General features: G+C 36.4%; 1 non-coding gene and 1 pseudogene across 1 annotated transcript; both read right to left on the bottom strand.

Moving 5' to 3' along the window:
- Positions 1 to 1,505: 1,505 nt before the first annotated feature.
- Positions 1,506 to 1,612, bottom strand: LOC114006174 (U6 spliceosomal RNA). Its single transcript, XR_003547930.1, has one exon. It is a non-coding gene; the product is annotated as a U6 spliceosomal RNA (small nuclear RNA).
- A 1,327-nt stretch (positions 1,613 to 2,939) lies between these two features.
- LOC102482396 (40S ribosomal protein S6 pseudogene) lies at positions 2,940 to 3,678 on the bottom strand (annotated as a pseudogene).
- Between the last annotated feature and the right edge of the window lie 21,039 nt (positions 3,679 to 24,717).

The following is a 24,717-nucleotide window of genomic DNA, read 5'->3' as shown; positions in this document are numbered from 1 at the left end:
AGCTTGCCAGAGAGGGATGGAGAGGGGGTAAGGGAGAAATTACCCTCCAAAGGGAATGACTATGGCACAGTCTCTTCTCCGCCATTCTCCTCTTAAAATTTTGGGCATGCATACACACGCATCCAGTGTGATTTTTCAAGCCACTGGGTCTGAGACTAACCGTGGTTGGCCACATGGGAGTCCAGCATCTTAACCACCATGTCACCTTGATGGTCCCAATATAACTTTTTTTTTCTTTTTTGCTTGCTTGTTTGTGGAGAGGTTTTTGCTACAGGGTGTGTGCGCTCGCCAGACAGAGAGAGACAGAGAGACAGAAAGCAAGAAATCACCCCCCCGAGGGGGAGTGGCCATGCCACAATCCCTTCTCCTCCATTCTCCTCTCAGGATCTTGGGCATGCACGCACATGCGCCCACCTGAGTTTAAGCCGCCAGGTCGGGGACTCAAACCACAGTTGACTACGTGGGAGTCCAGTGACATAGCCATTAAGCTAAGTGCTGGTCCCCAATATAACATTCTTTGACATGTGTTCTCTCTCTCTTTCACTCACTCATACACATGTACACACACACACACACACACACACACAGAATGCTTTTGAGATCCTCCATGTCTTTAGGCTACCCATGTGTGGAAGACAACGCTAATTCTCAACAACACTACTTCTCACCAATATCTTCAGTTCTAGCACATATATAGATAAAATACATTTCCCAGAAGCCTTGAAATGTCTAGTTTTATAAAAACTATTGTGTTTTCAGAAAGGTCATGTATTTTTTGTTTTTGTATGCAAAAATGTGTCATAATTTTTCTGACAACCCAATAGTTGGGAGTGGCAATATGTAAATACCAGTATGTGTCTCTCTAGGTGCTTCTGCCAAATCCTCACATGACAAAATGTGACAGCCTCATGCAGAATAGAATTCTGAGAACCACAAATAAGATAGTCACCTGACAGAGTCAGCCAGACCCATAGACTTTAGAAGAAATTTCAGTTGTGTGAACCCTATGAGATATGGGTACTCCCTAGATTTTCCTGAGTAAACCATAGCAGTGATAGTCTCTTTTTTGACTATGTGATATTCTGATATCTAACCCTACGAGACCTCTGCAAATTAGCTTACTAGGATTTCTATAGTAGTCTGACTTCACACAACATAATTTTTCTTTTGTATTTGGTGAACTATTTAAACCTTGGCCTCTTTTCTAGGCTTTCTGCAATTGAGTTAACCTGTTCATATTGGAAGAGTATTCCATTTAAGAGTTTGGGGGATGTATTTATGCATTAGTCTATGATATGTGAATATTTCAGAAATTTTTCAGAATATTTCAGTGAACATATTTTTGTGAGGTTTCCCTTTGTCCAAGTCAGATTTTTGAGTTCAATATTTCACGAAGGTTGCTCTAGCATAATTTGCGCTGACTACGTTGATGCACTGCAAAGAGGGGCACTCCCCAGAAACTCTTTATTTTATTTTATTTTTTTATTATCATCATAATCTTCTTTAAAAATATGGAACGCTTCACGAATTTGCGTGTCATCCTTGCGCAGGGGCCATGCTAATCTTCTCTGTATCATTCCAATTTCAGTATATGTGCTGCCGAAGCGAGCACTCCCCAGAAACTCTTAAGGTGGACCCTTTTGACAGCTTTTGATAATAGCAATTGGCTATTCCCTGTCCTTGTGACAGTATGACAGGTTTATGCTGGATGATAAATCGAATGGGTTTGTTCTTATTTCACACACCAACCCTCTCAAATGTAAAGGTTAGCAATTCATTTTGGGGATGAGGGGTTGCTTAGAGAGAGCACATTTGTGTGTTATCTGGTACTTTAGGTCTCTCTGAGGACCCTCTGGACCAGGTGTCAGTGTTCATGCTCACACTGTGAATGTTTGGGGTTTCTACTGTTATGTTTATTTATTCCATGAGAGAAAGAGAGACAGAGATAGAGACAGAAATATAGTGAACCCAACATGGTCTTGATGCCATGATCTCCTCCCAGCATCAGTCAGCCCACTGGCATGCCTGTATCAGGCCTACTCAGGAAGATCTTTGGCCACAAGACAGTAATAGTTCTACATTGCAGAGATCAAGTTTAACCACTTTCTGGCCTGTGTGTGTGTGTTTTAAAAAAGGTATTTTGTCATAGAGCATGTATGCTTGAGAGAGACAGAAAGTGGGAAAGTGAGTGAGAAATCACACACACACGCCGCCCAGGGGGATGACCATACCACAACATACCACAATTCCTTCTCCTCCATTTTCCTCCCAGGATTTTGGGCATGCACACACATGCACCCAGTGTGATTTTCAAGCTGCCAGGTCTGGGACTTTAACTAGTACCTTTATTACCACACCACGTGCTGGTCCCTGGCTCCTATTGTTTTTAATCACAGATAAAAAGAAATATGATTCAAGTAGATCCCATTTGCAATTTCTCATCACAATGCTCTTTGTTCTTTTTCCGAAGGCTAAACTGATACTTATTTTTTGATATGAGTATACAGGTGTGAATACTAGAAAAGCTATTCTTTGAAGAAGACTATGAGGCCTGGTATTGATTGGAACCAGGTAAAATTATCCATAGAATCTTGCTCTTCCAAACTCTGAAAGGTAATTTATTCCTAAAAGGTATCAACTGACAGACATTTACCCCTCAGAACAAGCTAAGTTCACAGCCAGAAGAGAAACTTGTGTTCAGGATCTAGAGACCCATAGTGTCTCTGTGTCTCTCTGTTCCAGCTTGTAACAATGATGGCACCTCACAGGGGAAAATAATAAAAAATTTTTTAAAAAGGAAAAAACTTGCTTGATTAAGCTCTTGCTAAAGGGAATATTTTTACAGCTATGAGAAGGATGGACAGGATGGAAACACAGCTCTTTTTTTGAGATTCGATCTTAATTATTTCTTTTATAAAAATCTTATTTTTGATGGATTCAGACTTAGAAGTACAAGCTCTCAGAGAGGACAGACTGTGTCTCTTGGCAATCTGCTCTTGGCATTTTTCTTTACTCTCTTTTATTCTCTTGGCCAGAAGTTTAGCATATTCTGCTGCCTCTTCCTTATTTTTTTTAGTACGTTGTTTCTTGAGAGCAATACGCTGGTGTTTGTATTGCAGGACACATGGAGTCACAGATGCTGAATCTTAGGTGCTTTGGTCCTAGGTTTCTTGCTTTCTTTATTTAAGGGGTTTCTTTACAACATAATGGCAGACACTGTCTTTAGAGAGATTGAAAAGCTTTTATATTCTGCCAGCTCCCTTAGGCCCCAGGGGATGAGGCACTGTAGTATCAGTCAGTCCTGGAATATCCTTCTCTCTTTTTTTTTTTTTGTTTTTTCAACAACTAAGTTGAGAACACTCAGATTGGTATCCACGACGTAACCCCAAACACATTCGTACTTTATTTCTCCAGTTCTCCTTGGTCTGGAACAAGAATGTCGCTTACTCAGTAGCAGGCGGACATGGCCATGGGTCAAGACATCCCACTTCATGAGGAAACCTTGTTTGTCGTTTCCATCCCAATTCGGACTACATAACCCTTCCATTCTTCACCCAAAGTATCAGCAGCAACTTCTGTGGCCATACACTTCTCATAAAAAGTACAAAGTTTGTGTTCACTGTCTACTTCAATGAGTTTCTGGCAGCCAATGGCAGGGAAGGAGATATTCAGATTCATCTTGAAGGCTGACCTCCTTCAAGTCACCACAAAAAAGAAGCCAAAACACAGCTCTTTAATGTTTAGCAAATTATCTTACTCTGAGGTTGGCCTGTACAATGTTTGCTGTATTTATTATCTAGTCTCATACTTGATCTCAGTCTTTAATACCAAACTCCTGACTCTATTTATAGTATAAAGGGTATACTTTATATACTGAAGTAATGGTTCCCCAAAAGTGTCCACATCCTAATTCCAGAAACTGTGAATATGTTAAGCTACATTGCAAAAAGGGCTTAGCAGATGTGATTAAAAACCATGGCATGGGGAGGATTATCCACGATTATCCATTTGAGCCCAATCTAATCGCATGGGTCCATAAAACCACAAAACCCGGTATGACTGAAGGAAGAAGTGACTATACAAAAATGCTCAGAGATGTACTGTTTACGAAGAATGAGGCAGAAAGCCTCAGGTCAAGGGATACAGGTGGTCTCAAAAAGAGGGAAATGGCAAGGAAACAGATTCTTTCCAAGAAGCACCAGAAAAAAACATTCCTATGCTATTGTTTTGTGTTACTCTTTTGTTTATTTTCTACATGGTGTGTGCTCACATGAAGAGATGGAAAGTGAGAAAGCACCCTTCCAAGGAAGATGGAGATGGCCTTGCCACAATCCCTTCTTCTTCATTCTCCTTTCAGGATTTTGGACATGTATGCACATGTGCCCAGTGTATTTTTCAAACTGCCAGGTCCAGTTCTCCAACTGTGTGGTTGGCCATGTGGGACCCAGCTGCCTTAACCACTATGCCAATCAGCTGACCCTTCTTGTGCTGTCTTGATTTCAGCCCAGTGAGCCCTGTGCACAACTTCTAGTAGAACTACAATATAATTATGCTGTTTTAAGCCATGAAATATGCAATAATGTTACATTAGTAATAGAGAAGATCTGTATTAAAACTCTGGCAAACTTTCAGACTTATTATTCTGCCATTAAGAGCTGAGATTCCAGTTTGTGAGAGTCCCAAGTCTACATCTGTTTATTTTTGTTTTTTATTTTATTTTCCTGCTTTGCCATGTGGTATCCTACCTGGTATAGATAAAATCAAGCACATATAAATTCCAAGAAACTATTCATCATGATCCATGTATTACACATCTGATCAGACAGTGAAGCAAGGTAATGCCCGGCCTAAGAGCAGGAGCCTGGAATGTGAAAGACCCTCTAGAATCCTGGATCTATCTATTACTGTCTGTAATTTATCAGGCCCATCACGCAACTTCTCTCACTTTCAATTCTTCACTTGTTAAGTGAGAACAGTAATATTCACAGTCGTTTTGTAGGGGTATGAGAATTAATGCATTAACAAACACCAGAGAATTCTTGGGATTCTGTAGTGAGTAAATGTTTCTGTGGCGATCATTATTGTCATTATCATCTAAGTTAAGGGTGTTCCTCCTCTGCACACAACCAATGAAAGGGAGATATTTAATTATAGCTTTCTAGCCTCGCTGTGAGTTTTTGTTTTCCTCCAGAACTGCATGTCCTTTTACATGAAAGGATATTCAAAATATTCATGGAAAATGCCCATTATGAAAAAATCATGTAAGAAATCTACTGGCCCCAAAATAAACTCATATTTTCATTCCATTTTCCACAAACATTTTGAAGTCCCCTTGTTTTGCCTAACCTGTGTTTCATGCGTCTCGGATCATCTTCATTGTGTGTTCACAAGTTATTGGATGCTCACCACCCTTCTTTCCCTGACAATGACATCCCTGTCAATTCTGATTCCTGAAAATTATTCCGAGCTTCATTCCTTAATATCTGATAAGTTACTTGCCAAGAACTGCTACATCTCAGTGAATCTCCAATCACATATTCAAATGCAGAATCCTTCATTAACCCAAAACTTCTGATGTCTTTTTTTCTACGTCTTAAGATTGTTCAGAACATTACCAAGAACCACAGTCCTTGCAACAGTATGGTAAGTGCGCCCACCTTGGAAACCTATTGTCAATATACCTAGTCCCTCTCAGGAATAGACAAATCCCAGACTCAAGACAACTCTGCTTACTTTAATCAGGATGGGTAATTTTTTAATGGAAAAGTCAAACATCATTTCTGTGAAGAGTTAGAGACTCTCTAGACATGACTTCTGTTGTAAAATCATATTAACAGGCTCTTTTGACAGCCTCAGGATATGATCCATATAGTATAAATCTGTTATCACTGTGGAGTGCAATGATTAGCAAAGTCTTTGTAACTAACAGGAGATAAAGATGTCACTGTGATGGCAAATTCAGAGAGCTGTGAGTTCACTCTGCTTTTCCTTATGGCAGTGTCTAGGATCACTTCCTCCTCCCCTGTTATTTAATTATAACCATCTTATAACAATTTTGTATTTCAGGCTACAGAACAATTATACTTTTGCTTGTTAGACAAAGTTGTGTTTTGTGAATGACTAATGATGATGATGATGATGATGAATGATCTAAATTATATTTACAGCAAAACACAACACAGCTTTATTAATTAACACACACACAAAAATAAAAGAAATAAGAAAACAGGCTTTTGAGCAAATGCCTTATTTAATAAAACAGTTCTTCCACTTGGCTTCCATTTGAATTTCTAGGTGTAGGACAGATTTCTAAAAAGGAATAGAAAGAGTCTTTGGAATGGTGTGCTGAGATAATAAATTGTTGATTAATGTAATAAAACTTGTGCTTTTGCAAAAATAAAAATATTTGGCATACAGGCTCAAAGATTTTGAGTTTGAATCTTTACATCATCACTTAGAAACTGTACACTTTTAAATATATTTTTTCAATGGGGCATGTGCGCTCGCCAGAGGGACAGAGACAAAGAGACAGAAAGCAAGAAATCACTCCCCAGGGGGGATGTCCACAGTGCAATCCCTTATCCTCTATTCTACTCTTGAGCATGCACATGTGGCTGGCATGAATTTTAGTCACCAGGTCTGAAACTCAAACTGCAGTAGAGTTCTTGGGAGTCCAGAGATGCAATCATTACACCATTTGCTGGCCCCAGAAAGTTCCAGTTTTATAAACTACAGTAACTTCATCTATGAATGAAGAAAATAAGATCATCTTCCCTCTGGCAACAGGGTTGAGAAGGTACAATTATGCATGAAATATACCATGAAAGCATTTTAGAAAACATAAAGCATTTCTTTAATTTGAGGCTTTGTTACAAGATGTAAAAATGCATATTGTTTCTGGAACTGAAAGGGATACTCTAGTTCTTCTGACTTAATCCTTACCTACAGTTGAATAAGTAGATCTAGAGATAATGAGAGTCAACCAGATGTGGAGGATGAGTCACTGTCAAGATGACATAAGCACATTTACATTTTTAGCTAAAAGATATACTCTCTGCCATTTACTAAAAGCAGAAATAACACTTCCCAATTTATTGAGTTGTTTGGAAAGTCATGATCCATTTTTGCATAGAAAAACAGAAAAATACATCATGACTTTCCCACCACCCTAATTTTAAAAAATTTAAAAAGCTATAAAGTAATATTTTTATTGAACATCAACACAAAAATCCTGAATAAAACATTAGCAGATCAAACCTAGCAATAATTAAAAAGTATAACAATAACCAAGTAGAGTGCATGCTTGTATGTAAACTTGGTTTAACATTTATAAATAAAGTCAATGTAATTCATCCTATCAACAGAGTTAAACCACATAAGCATATACAAATTCATGCAGTAAGAGGATTTGATAAAATAAAAATCCACTTATGACCAATAAATAAATAATAAAAGCTTTCAGAAAATTGGACATAGAAGGGGCAATGGTTAACTTTATGTGCCACCTTGACTAGACCATGTTGTCCAGATATTTGGTCAAACATTACCCTGGATGCTACACAGGAATTTTTTTTTTAAATGAAATTAACATTTAAGTTTGTTTATTTATTTATTTATTTATTTTTGAGAGGGATTTTTGCCATAGGGTGCACGCATTCACCAGAGAAACCGAGAGATAGACAGAAAGCGAGAAATTACCCCCCAGAGGGGATGACTATGCCGTAATCCTTTCTCTTCCATTCTCCTCTCAGGATCTTGGGCACACACACACACACGCACCCAGCGTGAGTTTAAGCCGCCAGGTCTGGGACTCAAACCACGGTCAACTACATGGGAGTCCAGTGACATAGCCATTACGCCAACTGCTGGTCCCAAGGAACTTCCTTGAACTAACTAAAGCTATACTAAAACCTGAAAGCTAACACCATACCTGATGGTGAGAGAAGGAACACATTTTCAATAGCTGGGCAACAACTGTGTTCTCTTTCTCAGATCTTATCCAGCATCATACTGAAAGTCCTAGCTAATGGCCATGGCAAGAAAAATAAATAGAAGTTATATGACTCGAGGAAGATGAAACTTTTCTCTATTTGCAGAGGACATAATTGCTTATGTAGAAAAATAAAAGGCATCTACAAAACCTTGTAGAGGGCCAGCCTGTGGTCTAGTGGTTAAGGCTGGATCCCACATGGCCAACTACTCAGTCTGAGTCCCAGCAGTCAGGAAACATACCAGGATTGTGTGCACATACAACCAAAATCCTGAAAGGAGGGAGAAATCAAGGAGAAAGGATTGTAGCATTACTAAGTCCCATGGGAGTAACTTTGTCACTATCGCTGTCTCTTTTTGTCTCTATCTGGTGAGTGCATGAGCCCTCTGGCAAATTAAAAAAAAAGGGGGAGGTGGGAACCAGATGATGGCATAATGGTTATGTTGCTGGACTCCCACATAGTTGATTGTAATTTGAGTACCGGATCTGACAGCTTAAAACTCACACCAAGTGCATGTGTGTACATGGCCAGAATCCTAAGAGGAGAATAGAGGAGAAAGTATTGTACGGTGGCCATCCCCTCAAAAGGGGTGATTTCTCACTTTCTGTCTCTCTCTGTCTCTCCGGTGAGCACATATACTCTATGGTAAAAATCTCTCTAAAAAGTAATAAAAATAAAACTGGAAAAAAAAAAAAAAACCCAGAGTAGGGACCAGCAGTTAGCATAATGGTTATGTCGCTGGACTCCCATGTAGTCGACCGCGGTTCGAGTCTCAGACCTAGTAACTTAAACTCCTGCTGGGCGCGTGTGTGTTCATGCCCAAGATCCCAAGAGGAGAATGGAGGAGAAGGGATTGCGGCGTGGCCATCCCCCGGGGGGGGGGGTGATTTCTCGCTTTCCGTCTCTCTGTCTCTCTCTCTGTCTGGCGAGTGCGTGTGCCCTATAGCAAAAAAACTCTCGAAAAAAAAAAAAAAAAAAAAAAACAGAGTAGAAAGAACAGTACAATACTGAAAAACAGCAACAAAGATGAAAGATTCATGTTACCTAAATTTGTAATGTATTATAGAACTATAATAATAATGACAGAATAGTGTTGGTGGAAAAAATAAACACTCATGATCACGGCTACTGGGAATGTTTGAAGGACGGAGAAAATCATAAGTCCCCAGTGAGGGTACTTGTCTTTCTCTTTCTCTCTCATGAAGTAAATAAAGTTTAAAAAAGTTAATGGAAAATGGAATTAAAGTATGACTTTATTTAGGTGTAAAATATTTGAAGTGTATGCAATGTTATTTTGCAACATGTATTTTCTGTAAACTTTGACAATTATTTTTAAGTTTATTTATTCTTTCCTTGAGAGAGAGAGAGAGGGGGGAGGGAGGGAGGGAAAGGGGCACCCCCAACAGGGTCTTCAGGCCCCCAACCCCTTGTAGTCCCAAATAGCCTAAATTATGGACACATACACACATGCTTTATGTGCATAGGAGGTCCCAGGACGCAAACCCATGACCTTTACCATGGGATTCAGTTAAGTCACCATTGTGGTACCACCTCATCCCTTCCCATGAACTTTCTGAACACCCCTCTCACACATGGAAAATAAGATTAAAAGATACTTAACACCAATTGTGAACTTCACTAATATAAACTTCTCCTTGGGTGATAATGATGCATCAGTGTATGTTCATTGGCAGTAACAAATTCACCACTGTAGTGATGGATGCTAATAAAGGAGGCTATGTATGTCATCGGGGGAGGAGAATACAGAAATCTTCTGTATTTTCTGACCGTATTGCTGTGAACCTAAAATTGCTCTCATATACAGTCTATTGAAGAGAAAAATCATGGTTAACATCATCTGTCATTAAAGAAATACAAACTAAACATACAGAGAGACACCAATTTGAATACACACCTATTAGAATCAGAAAAAAATAAAACCTGACATTATAAATTGTTAACTAGAACACAAAGCAACAATAATTCTCAATCATTGCTAGGGAGACTGTAACATGGTAGAGGCGATATGGAAGACAATTTGATGTGTTCTTACAAAGCTAAATTCTTCTTACTATATAATCTATCACACTCCTAGGTCTTCAAACTTATGTATAGACAAAATCCTGCATGCAACATTTATAGCAGCTTTATTTATAACTTCCAAAATTCAAAAACAACAGAACTATCGTTCAATAGGAGGATGAATACACATACACAATGAGCTATAAAGGCCATGCAAAATTGGATGAATGCACATTGCAAAGTAAAAAAAGTCAGTCTAGAAAGCTGTATATTACATGGTTTGATTTATGCGACTTTCTAGGAAAAGTAAAACTATGGAGAAAACAAACAGACAAATAGTTGCCAGGGCAATTGAAGAGGGAGAATTGAATAAGTTAAACACAGGTGCTTTTATTAAATTTTTAAAGGCACTTACCACCACTATGTATCATGGTAGACATAGGATAAAACTCATCTGTCAAAATAAATAATTTATAGCATGAAAGATAGAAATTTGAAGAGAACTTTATTTAGGGGGTCAGGCAACTCTAGAATAGAATACAGATTGATGAAAAAAATTCAACTGTTTTACATATATAATACTATAAAATAACCTCACTGAGGAGGGTGAGAGAAAAGGTTCTGACTCAAGTAATTTCATAAAGAAGCAGAAACTGTAAGACTATAAGGAAAAGAAACATGTGCGTAGGCACTGTACTAGAGTCGGTGGCATTATGTCCCAAGGGAGTAATGGACAATCCTGAAATGATTATACATGTATACTGGCATAGAACAATTACACAAATTGGTGGTAGATGATGGAATGGGAGACAAGATTTTCATTGCTAGGGTAGGAGGTTACAGATAATGAGGGAAAGTTTGAATAATCCATGTGGTGCTAGATCAGAGTCTGAGACATTGCTTTCAACTCACATTAACTTACTACTGATACACAAGGAGACATGTAGAAGTAAATGTAGATGTGTACCTGTGTGGATATATATATGAGGGCTCCAAAACATTCATGAAAAATGGAATTAAAGTACAAATCTATTTTGATGTGAAAATATTTTAATCTGTGCATAGCTTTTCCATAATATCCATTTTCCATAAGTTTTTGAAGGATATGTGTGTGCATACACATATATATGTACATATACACATATATATACACTTACATATATATTACATAGTAGTAGATATTTATACTCTACATGCTCTATATTATAGACAGACATACATGTTGTCTTACATATATGGAAAGAGAAATAATTGGCATGTGTTCAAATATTTTCATCTATTTCCTTGCCCTGTTAGGTGAGGAGGCCTACAAGCGACCACACCCAGGAGTAACAGTTTCCTACCTGGGACCCAGATCTTGGTTTCTATAAGAACAAAATGTATTAGGGCTCTTTAGAAAGAAGTCTGTTTCTGGGGCCAATATAGGGGCTATACAACCAGAGCCTAGAGTTTCTTCTGTTGCTAGAAAGTAAGGAAGCGATAAAATGTACACACACGCATGTGCACACATGTACACATGCTCACATACGCAGAAAATCATGTGTGTCAAAGTGACACAGGAATTAGTGATACATGTCAAAGATATCTGCCTCATATTTTTAAGAGGAATTACTTTAAAGAGATTCCATTTTCCAAGGAAAAGTATTTATTATTGTGGCATAATTAAAGAATAGATTTTGAAGACTTCTAGAATATCATAATATCAATAATTAAAGGGATCACAGACAATCTGTTTTTTATTAGCACTTTTCTATAGTAAAATATAAACTGTTCTTTGCATAATTCAAGTTACAACTTATTAAATTGGGCCATCAACATTAAACATGTGACAAATTCCCTTAATTGGGGACTAGAGCAGGAAGATATGGGACCTATTTAAAGTTTACTGATGCTAAGAAAGATGAAGAGGAATTACATGGGGACTCAACATTTGCAAAGAGAGCTTCAACATAAAAAGTGCAAAGATGCGATTTCAAACATTATCTGGAGAGTTTCTAAGTGTATAAGACCACAGAACATTATTTCAGCAAAGGGAGCAGTAACATCATACAGTTAAATAATAGAATACTTTAATTATCTAGAAATAATTTTGAACTGCCTAAGGTAATACTGCCTACAAGTTCATACTAATACAGAAATAATTTCACTTTTTAAAAATAACCATGAAATTTGCATGAGGAAAATCCAAGGTTGAAAAAAACTGTCTGGTGTTGAAATATGCATTTCTGTTTAATGTACATTTTTAATGCCTGCTTAGCTAATTGTCTCCAAGTGAAGAATGCTCATATTTTATATACAGGTGCCATAAATATTAAAAAAGAAAAAAAGTACTTGTAATGTGGCAAATATATTGTACTCAAGAGTAGCCTTAACTTTTTAAAAGACTTCAACATACATATCAATTCCTTCTCAAAAACCACATTTTGAGTCATAGTTGGCTCCATCCCCATTTTATAGATAAATGAATACAAGCTGAGAAGTTAGGATTCTAATCATTTCATTCCACAGGTGTTAATTGTGAAACTACTATGTGCCACTCACTATGCTAGGTGCCAGATACATGTTGCCAACTAACCGTGATATGATCTTTTCCTGGAAAATTCAATTCAATCCTAGACTTCTTCATTTGTTTTAATAGACTACTACAATAGCTCTTTATCTGCCAAGTTAGTGGCAGCTGCATTTTTGATGTGGTTTCCACAAGAGAGCTCTGGTCTCTAAAACACTGACATGTCAGGAGTTAGCCTTCGGAAGTGTAAATAGCAAAGTGATGATTGTGCCCCAGAAAGAGTTATTTCACATATTTGTTCCCCATTAATCTTTTTTCTCTCTACTCATGGCCTCTTGGTCATACTCACACTCAGAATGTAGAAGAAAGTAAATTTTCAGGACCAGCAGATGGCATAATGGTTACATCGCTGGACTCCCATATGGCTGACCCAATCCTAGACCTGGAGGCTTAAAACTCACACTGGATGCGTGTGAATGTGTGCCCAAAATCCCAAGAGGAGAATGGAGGAGAAGGGATTGCAGCATGGCCATCACCCCTGGGGGGTGATTTCTCACGTCTGTCTGTTTCTCCAGCGAGTGCATATGACCTATAGCGAAAATCTCTCTTAAAAAAAAAAAAAAAAGTAAATTTTCTTCTCTTCCTCCATGCAAAAACCCACCAAATAGCTCAGTTTTCTCCAATATGTAACATGATGGTACATTTCTCATCTATACGTCTAATATTTCCTTTTGAATTAAATTTTATCTGTTTTAATCAATGGACTAGGGTTTATTCATATTTTTATAGTCTACCCATTTTTTTCATGAGCAAGAGTTACAGCAACCCTGACAGGATCTTGACCCTGTGATCCACTCCTACCCTTCAGCCAGCCCCAAATCATGGGAATATGCATGTCCATTGTGCTCAGGGAGGTCTCCAGATATGAACCAGCGACCTTTCCACATGGGATTGCCTTACAAAGCAATGTATTTTACCACTACACTATGATCTGGCTTTTAGTTTAGCTTTATTAATTCTAAAGGACTAACTTAGCCAATGTTTACAAAAGCCAGATATTGGCAAGTTGAAAGCATGAAGGGACTTCAAAAACTTTATGGAAAATTGAATTAAACTACAAGTTTGTTACAAAAAGATTTTAAATCTGTTCATACTTTTAACGATGACACACATTTTCCATTTTTTTTCCAGACCCCTGCAATGCTATAATCATCCCCATAAACTTTAAAATGAGGGAAAATAAATGATTTACAGGAACACATAATTTTATTGGTATTTGAAGCTCATATTTTCATTTTAAAGCATATTTTAAGATTGTAGCAAATCATTTGAACTTTGAAATAAACATTTCTGGACAATAGATTTATATTTGATTAAAAAAAAAAAAACCTGACCTTTGTAAACATCTATATTTACAAAAGAATGGAAAGTTATTGACAGAGTACAGATATTTTTAAGCAGCCATTTAAAGCTGTCCACTCTTCTGCATAACTGGTTTGATTTATTTTATTTATATTCAGCTGGTCAAGTCAGTCAAAATAATTGAACTCTTTCTAGTACAAAGCAAGCAATGGTGTCATTGACATACTCAGATTCACAAGTGGGTTGTAAACAACTGAAAGAGGGCATCAAGGCCCTTGTACAACCTAGAGAATTAAATATCCACATGGGACAAGTAGTTTGAAAATCGCAGCAAGCCAAGCAAAAAATGTATTTTGATTTTTAAGTGCAAAGTCCAAATTTGTTTTCAGTTTGTCTCTAAACCTCTTTTGGAGTTTTCCCCCTAAAACCTTCCTTTTCCCTGTGGGATCATACTGAGCCATGTTTTGACATCTTAGTCATTTCCATAACAACAGATTAAAGAAGCAAGACAAGCAATCAAAGAAGTAAAATGGTTTGAATTTAGAAACTGTTCTAGATCACTTTGAAAAGAAACATGAGACTGTATCTTGCTCTTGGAGAGAAAAACTATCTTTCTTTACTGTTGATAATTCTTGACTTCTAAATGTAATCTCACTATGCTTTATTAAAAATATTATGGGGCCCAGTAGGTGATGTGATGGTTAAGACACTAGACTGCTACATATCTGCCCATGGTTTGAGTCCTGGACCCTGTAGCTTGAAAAGAAAAAAAAAAATCACACTGAGCGCATGTGTGTGCGTGCCCAAATCCCGAGAGGATAGTGGAGGAAAAGATACTGTGGCATGGTCATCCCCTCTGGGAGGGCGATTTATCACTTTCCTCTCTTTGTCTGTGTCTTTCTCCAGAGATGGCATGTGCCCTAGAACAAAAACATAAATAAATAAATTAAAATAATATGTTTCTTATATTGGGATGTTGGAAAAGTCATGACACATTTTTGCACAGAAAAATATTTGAAAAAGTCATGACTTTTCCAACAACCCAATATTTTGCTAAATGTTCACATTTCTTTCCCACCTATCCCTTCCTCTTGCCATTCCACCTCCTCATAGTTCTTGCTAAATTTGTCAGTGGGATATGACAGTTAAATTATCAGTATTGATATGTCAATTATCACTCAGAGAAAAAGGTGCCAGGGCTTCATGCCAGCAGTCAACATCCCTATGAAAACCACACTTCATTGAAAATAAACTGCATATTACACACAAAATCTCTAAGATAATAACACTTCATTGAAAGCAAACTGCATATTACGCAAAAATCTCTAAGCATTTTAAAAAATTTAATTTAGCCAAATTATTTAGGGGAAGTAAAAATGGCTGACCCAGCTTGAATGTGCATGCAGCCTCAAAGATTTACCCATACTGGGAAGAGCACAGGTTCTAGAGGAAAACTGACCAGATTCAAGCACCATTCAGATGGTTACAGGCCAACAATAAACTCTAAGCAAGAAGTGGAACCTCTTGGAGCCGTAATTATTCACCGATATAATGAAAATACCTGCTTTCAAACTTTAGCTGTGTGATGCCAAAACAAAAATTTTAAAAGTCCCTATTTGTTGCATGTATCATTTCACATGGTGTTATGTTCTCACCACGGCCAGTTTCTAGCTCTTAATGTCAATAAATAAGAACTTGGAAAAGATGTGTCGAATAGCCTCTCAAGAACCAGTAAGAAACCAGTTTCAATATATAAGGTTCCTAGAAAATGAGACACTGAATTGTAACAGTTGGTACAGTATTAGGCTCTCAGTAGTTCTTATTGTTAGTAAATCAGCCATAATCACAAAGATAAGGAGCTCACCAAGGCATTCTTTATCCAAAATACCAATAATGGTGGGTTCTGCCTTATAGTCTACATCATGCCTATATGTGGAATATTATTGATCTTGGGCAACTTTATCACCCTAAGCCCCAATTTATTTTACTTTTTTTTTTTTTTTTTCCAAATACAGTGAAGGAGGGTAGTAAGTTAGGTGGGCATCAGATTCTTTTAGCTGATGTTTCCAAACTAATGACCTGGGTTATCAAGATCCACTGAGCTGAAATAATTGTGATGGTGGAGCCAGAGCCATTACATGATTGAAGATTTGATTTAACGGTTGATAGCTCACTCAGATCACTGTCAGTGTGGCAGGCAGTTCTTGCATGTAGGATCAGCACGGTGTCAAAGTATGTTGGCTAACTAGGTTTCCACACCATGATCATAAACCAGAGCTTTATTGTGGCAAGAAATTAATATCCAAATGACTGTATATGGCTAGAATGTTCTTTTCTCCCTTTTGGAGTGTGCTTGATAAATCATTTACTATGCCAGTGACAATAAAGCAAAATTTACATGTCCCCCAAGTATTGTTGTCCATAGTAAATAATGTTGATTGAACTACACAACAACAACAAAAAAAATCAAGGTTTATAACCTTTTGGAATACATGCGACTTTCTCTGAATGAAAAATGGAAGGTTATAAATCATAGATAACCACATTGTGAAATAAAATATCCAAGACCTCCTTTACATTGGATGGAAATCAGTCCTATTTATTTGCTTGATTGTATTTTGGCAACTATAATCTTTATGACATAGTTGGTAAAGCCTTTCAGGAGGAGCTCAGCTCTGAATGTATACTGAAGGTTTATCTCAGTCACCTCATTCTCTTCGACTCGGGATGTGGGGGATCTCATAAATATGGTCCTACCATACTTTGAACTGCCTAGTGAACCATAGATTTAAGCTGAGAAAAGAAAAAGGCAAACTCATATATTATTAAATTCCATAAACTCTATTAAATCAGCTAAGGAAGACAATATTAGGAAATGAGTTGAAAAACTACTTTTTTGTTGTTGTTATATTTCATTTTATTTTAGTTTTGGTTTCACTTAAGGAAGAAAATATGAATCCAAGAGCTAGTTTTGCTGGCAAAGTTTCCATGTTCCATGAGAAAAAAAGTTAATTCTAAGAATGCATTTTAATTTTTAATCCTCTCCACTTATTAAAGTTTTTTTTTTTATCTGATGAAAGAAGAAGACAGAGAGATAGATACTGTTTAATAGGATCTCACACTGCAACCCTTCCCACAATCTTCCCAGACAGCTAGGATCACAGGCACAAATACCCTACGTGTATGGGTCAATCTGAGAACTGAACCCTGATCCTCCATATAGATCCAACATGGCAGAGTGGTGTGCTACTATCAAGCGCACAGCTGGACACTCTTCTTTAATTTTTTTCTTTAAAGTCTTTGTCACAGGGTATATGCACATCCCAGAGAGAGACAGAGAGAGGGACAGTGAGAAATTACTCCCCAGGAAGATACACATAGAGCAATCCCATCTCCTCCAGGATTTGGGGCATGCATGCACGTGTTCCTGGCATGCATGAGTTTCCAAGTGACCAGGTATGGGACTGAAACTATGGTCAGTCATGTGGGAATCCAGCACCTTAACCACCATGCCCTCTGCTTGCCCACTACTCTTGATTTTAATAAGCCTAATATGAATGCTTAGAAAAAGCAATTAACTAATAAAAAACATGTCAACTGCCCACTTTGTACCAAAAATAAAACTAAAAATACTTTGTTGAGTAAATGTAGGGCAAAATGGCAGATAAGACAAAATCCCAGGTCTCCAGCAATGTATGATCAGGTAAGAAAGAAGTATATCTAAAGCAAGTATTGTGAGAGAGCTGCAAACAGCAGTATATGGTTAATGGATGGAACTGTCGAATTTGCTGTGGAATCTGGTTTTGCATTCCAAAGAGTTAATTGGTACTGAGCCATCAAAAATAAGACAGAATTTTAACAGATGATGATAGGGTAGGAGAAGATCATTACAGCTGGAAAGCATGACAAGGAAAACCCCAAACAAGGAACATAAAGGGGAATTTTTGCAGAATGAGAAATTGCCCAATAAGAGCTAACTCTAAACCAGATCAGGTTCTGAGATTAGTGCAAGGTCATGAATGCCAAATCACCAATAAATAATTAACTTAAAGAGTACGGCACAGTTCACACATCGCAGGAATGATACAGCTGAAAAGGAAGTCTGCCTCGCTTTTCCTCATTTCCCGTAGCCTTTCAGAAGTCCTTCTTGATCCCAGCTCTCTAACAAGTAGGTCAAGGGATTCAGATGCTATAAAAAATGTAAGCAGGTTCATTGTTCACTTGAGTGAAACATTGGCACACAGTGTCTGTAGGAAGTAATGAGAACCTCTTTCCCCAATTATCATTATTCTCCCCATGTGAAAAAGCTTTCTTCCTTCTTGCCCGGAGCCTATACTTCTGATGGAGTTTCCAACAGTGTCAAACAGCAAGGCATAATTCCATTACTCCTGGAACTATTCTTACATATTTATCCCTGCTGGTATTTGTGATCTGGAAAAGACAGTATGAATACAGATGAGGCTATATGATATAAATATAGGTTTTTCTTTGTTTTGTATCATTTCACTAAATTCTGAATGAAATAACAAGACTCCATTTTAAGGTACTATATAAATTTGGTCTGGTCATCATGTTGCTTTGGAAATAACATAAAAGTTGTTAATTATCCTGTACCTTCCTAAATCTCTGGCTTATGAGATAAGATGTACAAAAATATTGTAAACTATGTAAGTCTTCTTCAGTATCAGACTTGATAAAGTAACAGATCTAACAAGACTATTACTTGTTTTAATAAGATACATTGAGTGAGAAAATCTCAAATGAAGAAAAATACAAATGTTTTATCATCCACATGAAGATGATTTCAGAGTTTGTCCACATGAATAAAAATATGTGACTTGCCCATGATCACACAACTAATTAGATACAGAATGGGATTCTCTTTTTTCACACCTATAAAAATCTTATCTGACAGAACAAAACTGCTATCTTTTCTGCTTTATCTAGGTTCAAATTCCATTATACCAGGTACCAAAACACCAGATTAAGTCATCCCCCCAAAAAATGGCCATTGTGACAAATTTGACCATATAAATGGCTTAAAAATGTCAAAATGCTGGGGCCAGCAGGTGGCATGGTGGTTAAGGATGCTAGATTCCCACACAGCCAACTGTGGTTTGAGTGCCAAACCTGGCAGCTTGCTTTTTCACTTTCTCTCTGTGTCTCGTTTTCACTCTGTCCTTCTCTGATCAAATTTTTAAAAATAGAGTTAAATAAAATAATTCGAAAAATCAAAATGCATTTTAAATACTAGTTACTGAATTCGTCTTCCAATTAACATGTAAGGGTCTGTTAGTAGTTCACAGCATTTTACCTCTGAGTGTTTTATAGAATTTTATAGAGCTTTATAAAACTTTTCTAGAGTACAGTATTCTTAAGGTACAATGATATTACTGAATGAGGTTCAATTGTCTATATTTTATTTGATGTTCCCAAGACACCAACCTCACACTCAGAATCACATGAATCTTGTTATTTTTAATTTTATTCAAAGAAAAACTGTTTCAAAAGCAAATGTGAGTTAAAAAATAAAACCAGCAGGATTCCATTGTGGACTATCCTTCAAGTGGTTATTTTCTTAGTTTCAGCTGCCTGCTTTGTACTACACTTTTATACAAATTCCAAGATCGTATCCTCAAGATTAAAGTGGTTGCTTTCACTTTTGAAAAAAGATTCTATGAAAGAGATAGACAGAGAGAGACAGAGACATAGGTACCTCCAACAGGGTCTTCATGCAGCAATTCAACCCCTGTTCTTAGCCATCCAGAATCAGCCATGTACTCAGTTTGTCCCTCAGGATGCAAACCTGGGACTTTCCCTATGGCCTCGGCAGTGAGCACTATTACGTTACCCCCACACCACCGTAGATGGTCTGCTTTCACTTTCGAAGTGAATAAATCAGAAAAGAAAAAAAAATTTGTCTTACACTATTAAACTAAGAAACTTTTAAATTATCTAATTAGATTGAAAAATCATACATGAACATATTATAATGATTTTATAATACAGTGGCATTCATAAAGTGTTTTTTTTTTTTTTTTGGAGAGGCTTTTGCTATAGGGTGCGTGCACTCGCCACACAGAGAGAGACAGAGAGACAGAAAGCGAGAAATCACCCCCCAGGGGGGATGGCCATGCCACAACCCCTTCTCCTCTAGGGATCTTGGGCACATACGCACATGTGCCCGGCATGAGTTTAAGCCACCGGGTCCAGGACTCGAACCACGGTCGACTACGTGGGAGTCCAGCGACATAGCCATTACACTAACTGCTGGTCCCATGTGATTATTAAAGATACATGTTGGGATAACTAGAAATATGTAATTAATTATAAATAGATGTTTATGTAAACTATATAAGATAAAAATAATGCAAGACTATTTCCTTATAGAAAAGGATCTGTATGTACCAAACATCAGTAATATATAAATATATATTTATAAACCAGCGACATAGCCATTACACTAACTGCTGGTCCCATGTGATTATTAAAGATACATGTTGGGATAACTAGAAATATGTAATTAATTATAAATAGATGTTTATGTAAACTATATAAGATAAAAATAATGCAAGACTATTTCCTTATAGAAAAGGATCTGTATGTACCAAACATCAGTAATATATAAATATATATTTATAAACATATTTATAATTTAAGAGGTTTTTGTTTTAGGGCATGTGCACTTACAGGAGAGAGAGAATGAGAGAGACAGTGAGAAATCACCACCCAGGGGAAATGGTCCCTCCACAATCCCTTCCCCTCCATCTCCTTCCAGAATCTTGGGCACACAGGCACACAAGCCTGGTGTGAGTTTTAAGCTACCAGGTCTGGGACTCAAACCATAATCAGCCATGTGGGATCCAGTGACATAACCACTATGCCATCTCCTGGCCCCTATATCAGTAATTTTAAATATGATATATTATAAAAATTAAAACATTAACAAACATTAAACTATTTTCCAGGAAAATTATAATCATAAATTAATGTCTTATAAATATTATACTATAAATATTTTTGAGAGGCAGAGAAAAATCTAAGGTGATATTTTCATATAAAAAATACACACACACAAGAATAAAAATATTCCAGGGACTGGACAGTGGTTTGGCAGTAATACAATGATCTGCAAGGCTGACCACATGGCAAAGTTCCAGGAATGAGGCTGAGACCCCTGAGTATGCCACGCATACTGGTGCCCAAGACCCAGGGCTGGCTAGGGCTGGACTGCAATATAAAGACCTGGTAAGAATGCTGTTTCAATCTCTGTCTTTCTCTTGCCCACTCACTCACCCACCTATCCACATACATATACATACACACACACACCAAGCACATGCATGTGTGTGCGTGTGCACACACACACACAAGAAAGGAGGGTGCAGAGAGTGGGAAGAAAGAAAATGCTAGAGTTTTGTTAAATAATTTTTCTTTCAATCCCATGGTTTCTCCATTCTTCTATTGATTTTCCTATTTCTCAGTGATCTTCAAGAGCTCTGTTTAAATTAACACTATACTCTCCTGTCATTAAATTAAGACTAGATTCTCCATTTAAGTCTTTGTTTTGTGAATAGGACCTCTAATTCTATTGTATACATTTTCATACTTTTAATCATGTTTGATGAGTAGTATTTTATGAAATCTGATATATCAATCTTGCTTTGCTTGAGCTTTTGGTGCCCTATCAAAAAAAAAGTCTGCTTATCTTAGTTGATGTATTTGTCTAGGATGCTGTTGTCTGCTAGTCACATGGGACTACAGAACATTTAAAATGTAGTCAGTCCACATTGAGATGTGTGCTAAGTGTAAAATACACACTGGAAACTAGCAGATGCACAACATAATGTAATGTTCTTTGTTGAAAATGATGAATATGGTAGTATCCTGATTTGATTATCACATGTTGCATGCTTTAAAAACACATTGTACCTCACAAAAATATACAACTAAGTGTAAATATAAATAAAATTATTTAAAAATACATACTGGATTTGGAAAACAGCATGAAGTAAGAATGTAAAATATCTCAAGATATTTTTAAATAAACGTTAAAATGGCATTTTGGTTATCTTGAGTTAAATGTTATTAAAATTTTAGCTGCTTTTTTTTCTAATGGAGCTAATACAAATTAAAACTTTCATACATGGCTCACATTTGTGGGTTGCAATATTTTTCTACTGGGCACTTCTGTTCTAGATCTATCTTGCATTTTACATTTAGGTCTACCATACTTTTAGAATTTATTACGTAGGTTGTGAGTTAGGTTTTAAATTTTATTTCTATTCATAAATATATCCAAATACTCTTGCATCATTTATTGTGAAGTCCATATATTTCCCTGGTGAATTGCAGTAAGACCTCCACTATTACTTGAGCAATCACATTTGAATATACTTCTGTCTCTTCTGTTCCACTCATCTTTTTGTCCAGCTGTGCTCTAATAATCAATGTTCTGATCATAGTAGCTTGATAGTATATGTTAATATCTGGTAGAGTAAGCTCACTTGATTTGTTGTTTTTATTCAATACTGTCCTGGTAACACATTTCCATTTCTATATAAATCACAGGATTGTGTTAAACAGAAATTTTGGTGGGATTTTGATTAAGATTATATTGAAGCTAAAGATCAAGTTTCTCACAGAATTTAGTTAACACTGGATGTTCTAAGATGTGTGACTTGTATATTCCCATCTCACTCAATAATAGGCTATATTTTCCAATCCAGGTGTTTTATACATATTTTTTAACATTTGTTCTTTAGATTTGATGTGTAGAGGTGCTATTGTGGCAACTGTAACATATTTTATATATTTTAAGTGCTCATTTTCCAGTTGTTTCTATTACTATATAGATTAACAATTAAATTTTAAATTTTTTTGAGTTTGATCCAGTACAACACTAACATACTAATTTTTTAAAATTTGTATGGTCTTTACAAATTTGGATTTTTCTACAAAGAGAATCATGCCATCCCTAAAAAATGACAATGTTGCTTTAGTCCCAATGTTTTGGACCAGTTAAGAACTTCAATATGATATTGAGTAGAAGTAGTAAGGGTAGGAATCTTTGTATTACTCCTGCCCTCAGAAGGAAATCATTTACTATTTCACTGTCACGAGTGATATTAAACATAGTATTATTGTAGATACCATTTTTCAGAAAAATATGATCTTTTCCTTACTTTTCTGCTAAGATCTTTAATCATGAACTGCTGTTGAGTTATATTTATTTCAGGGAAATCTATTCACATTATTGTAGGTAAGCTTTTCTTTATTCTCTTGATGTAAAATTTAACTGGTTGATTTTTTAATCAACCTTGCATCATCCTGATATATATTCCAAAACAAACCTAGTATACTGGTTATATAATACTGGATACAATTTAATAACTTATTGTTTACAATTTTCCATCTATGTTCATGATAGAGTTTGGACTTTAACTTTCCCTTCTTGTAGAGTACTTTAAAGACTTCTGTTAGTCTTATGTTGCCCTCATAACATAAATTAGGGAATTTTCCCTTTTCTTCTACTGTTTAAAAACATACTTAAGATGATTTCCTTTCTAATAATTGAAATAAACTGGCTTGAAGCCTGGCTTTTGCTTTATGGTAGATTTTAATTACAGGTAATTTTTTTTAATTTACATAGAATTATTCCATTTTTTTCTCTATTGCAGCCAACAAATGTGAGCCATGTTTGGAGTTCTGATTTTTAGAAATTTTATTCCCTCTATTAAATTGTCAAATTTGAGGCCATCAAATGGCATAATGATCATGTTTTTGATCACCCACGTAGTTAACCATGGTTTGAGTCCCAGACCTGGTGGCATAAAACTCATGCCAGACGTTATGTCCATGTGTGTCCAAAATCCTGAGAGAGGAAAGGAGAAGGAGGGATTGCAGCATGGCCATCCCTCTTGGGGGGTGATTTCTTACTTTCTGTCTGTCTATCTGTCTCTTTTTCTCTCTGTCTCTGACTCTCTAGCAAGTGCATTTGCCCTATAGAAAAAATTTCTCTCTAAAAAATACCCCTCAAATTTACTGATAATACATGTTTACAATTTAATAGATTTCTGAATTTATTATTTTGTGTATGTGTAGGACATGTTTCATTCTCTACTTAATATCCTATTATTAGTTTAGCCTCTTATTTTGGAAACTGAAGCCACTGATTTTCTACCATTTTTTTCTAGCATTATTTTAAAGTTATACATTTTCCTCTAAATAATGCTTTAGCTGCATCCCTCAAATTTGATACACTGCCTTTTCATTATCATTTATTTAAAAATATTTTTTAGTTTCTATTGTAATTTATCCTTTGATCTAGGGGTTATTTAGCATTGTGCTATTTAACTTCCAGAAGTTGGAGATTTCCAAGTTTCTTTCCGCTAGTAATTTTTAATTAAATTACATCCAGAACATACTGTTAGGTAGGTCATTGAGGTGGGAGACAGGACAGTTAAGTTGGTTAATCATATTGATTAAACGTTCTATAGCCTTACTGAATGATGTTGACAATTTGTTCTATTATAGTGATGGTTAGTGATATGACAATTTTTGTCATATCTACTTCATCTTAATTTTAATGGATACTTATTTTGAAGGCACAGAAGTTTGATTTCTTCTTTTTTTTTTTTTAGCAGTATAAGTATACCATTTACATTTCCTTTGGCTTTCTTAATTCTCGTGAAAAGTCATTGTAGTCTTATTGTTATGACTTTATTTTAAGAGAGATTTTTGTTGTAGGGTGTATACGCTCAATGGAGAGACAGAGACAGAAAGCAAGAAATCACCCTCTGTGGGGTATGGCCACACTACAATCCTTTCTTC

This window comes from Tupaia chinensis, unplaced genomic scaffold (assembly GCF_000334495.1).
Source record: "Tupaia chinensis unplaced genomic scaffold, TupChi_1.0 Scaffold145889_1, whole genome shotgun sequence".
NCBI classification, from domain to species: domain Eukaryota; kingdom Metazoa; phylum Chordata; class Mammalia; order Scandentia; family Tupaiidae; genus Tupaia; species Tupaia belangeri.
The sequence above is the reverse complement of the archived record's forward strand: the minus strand, read 5'-3'. Positions and strand labels throughout refer to the sequence as shown.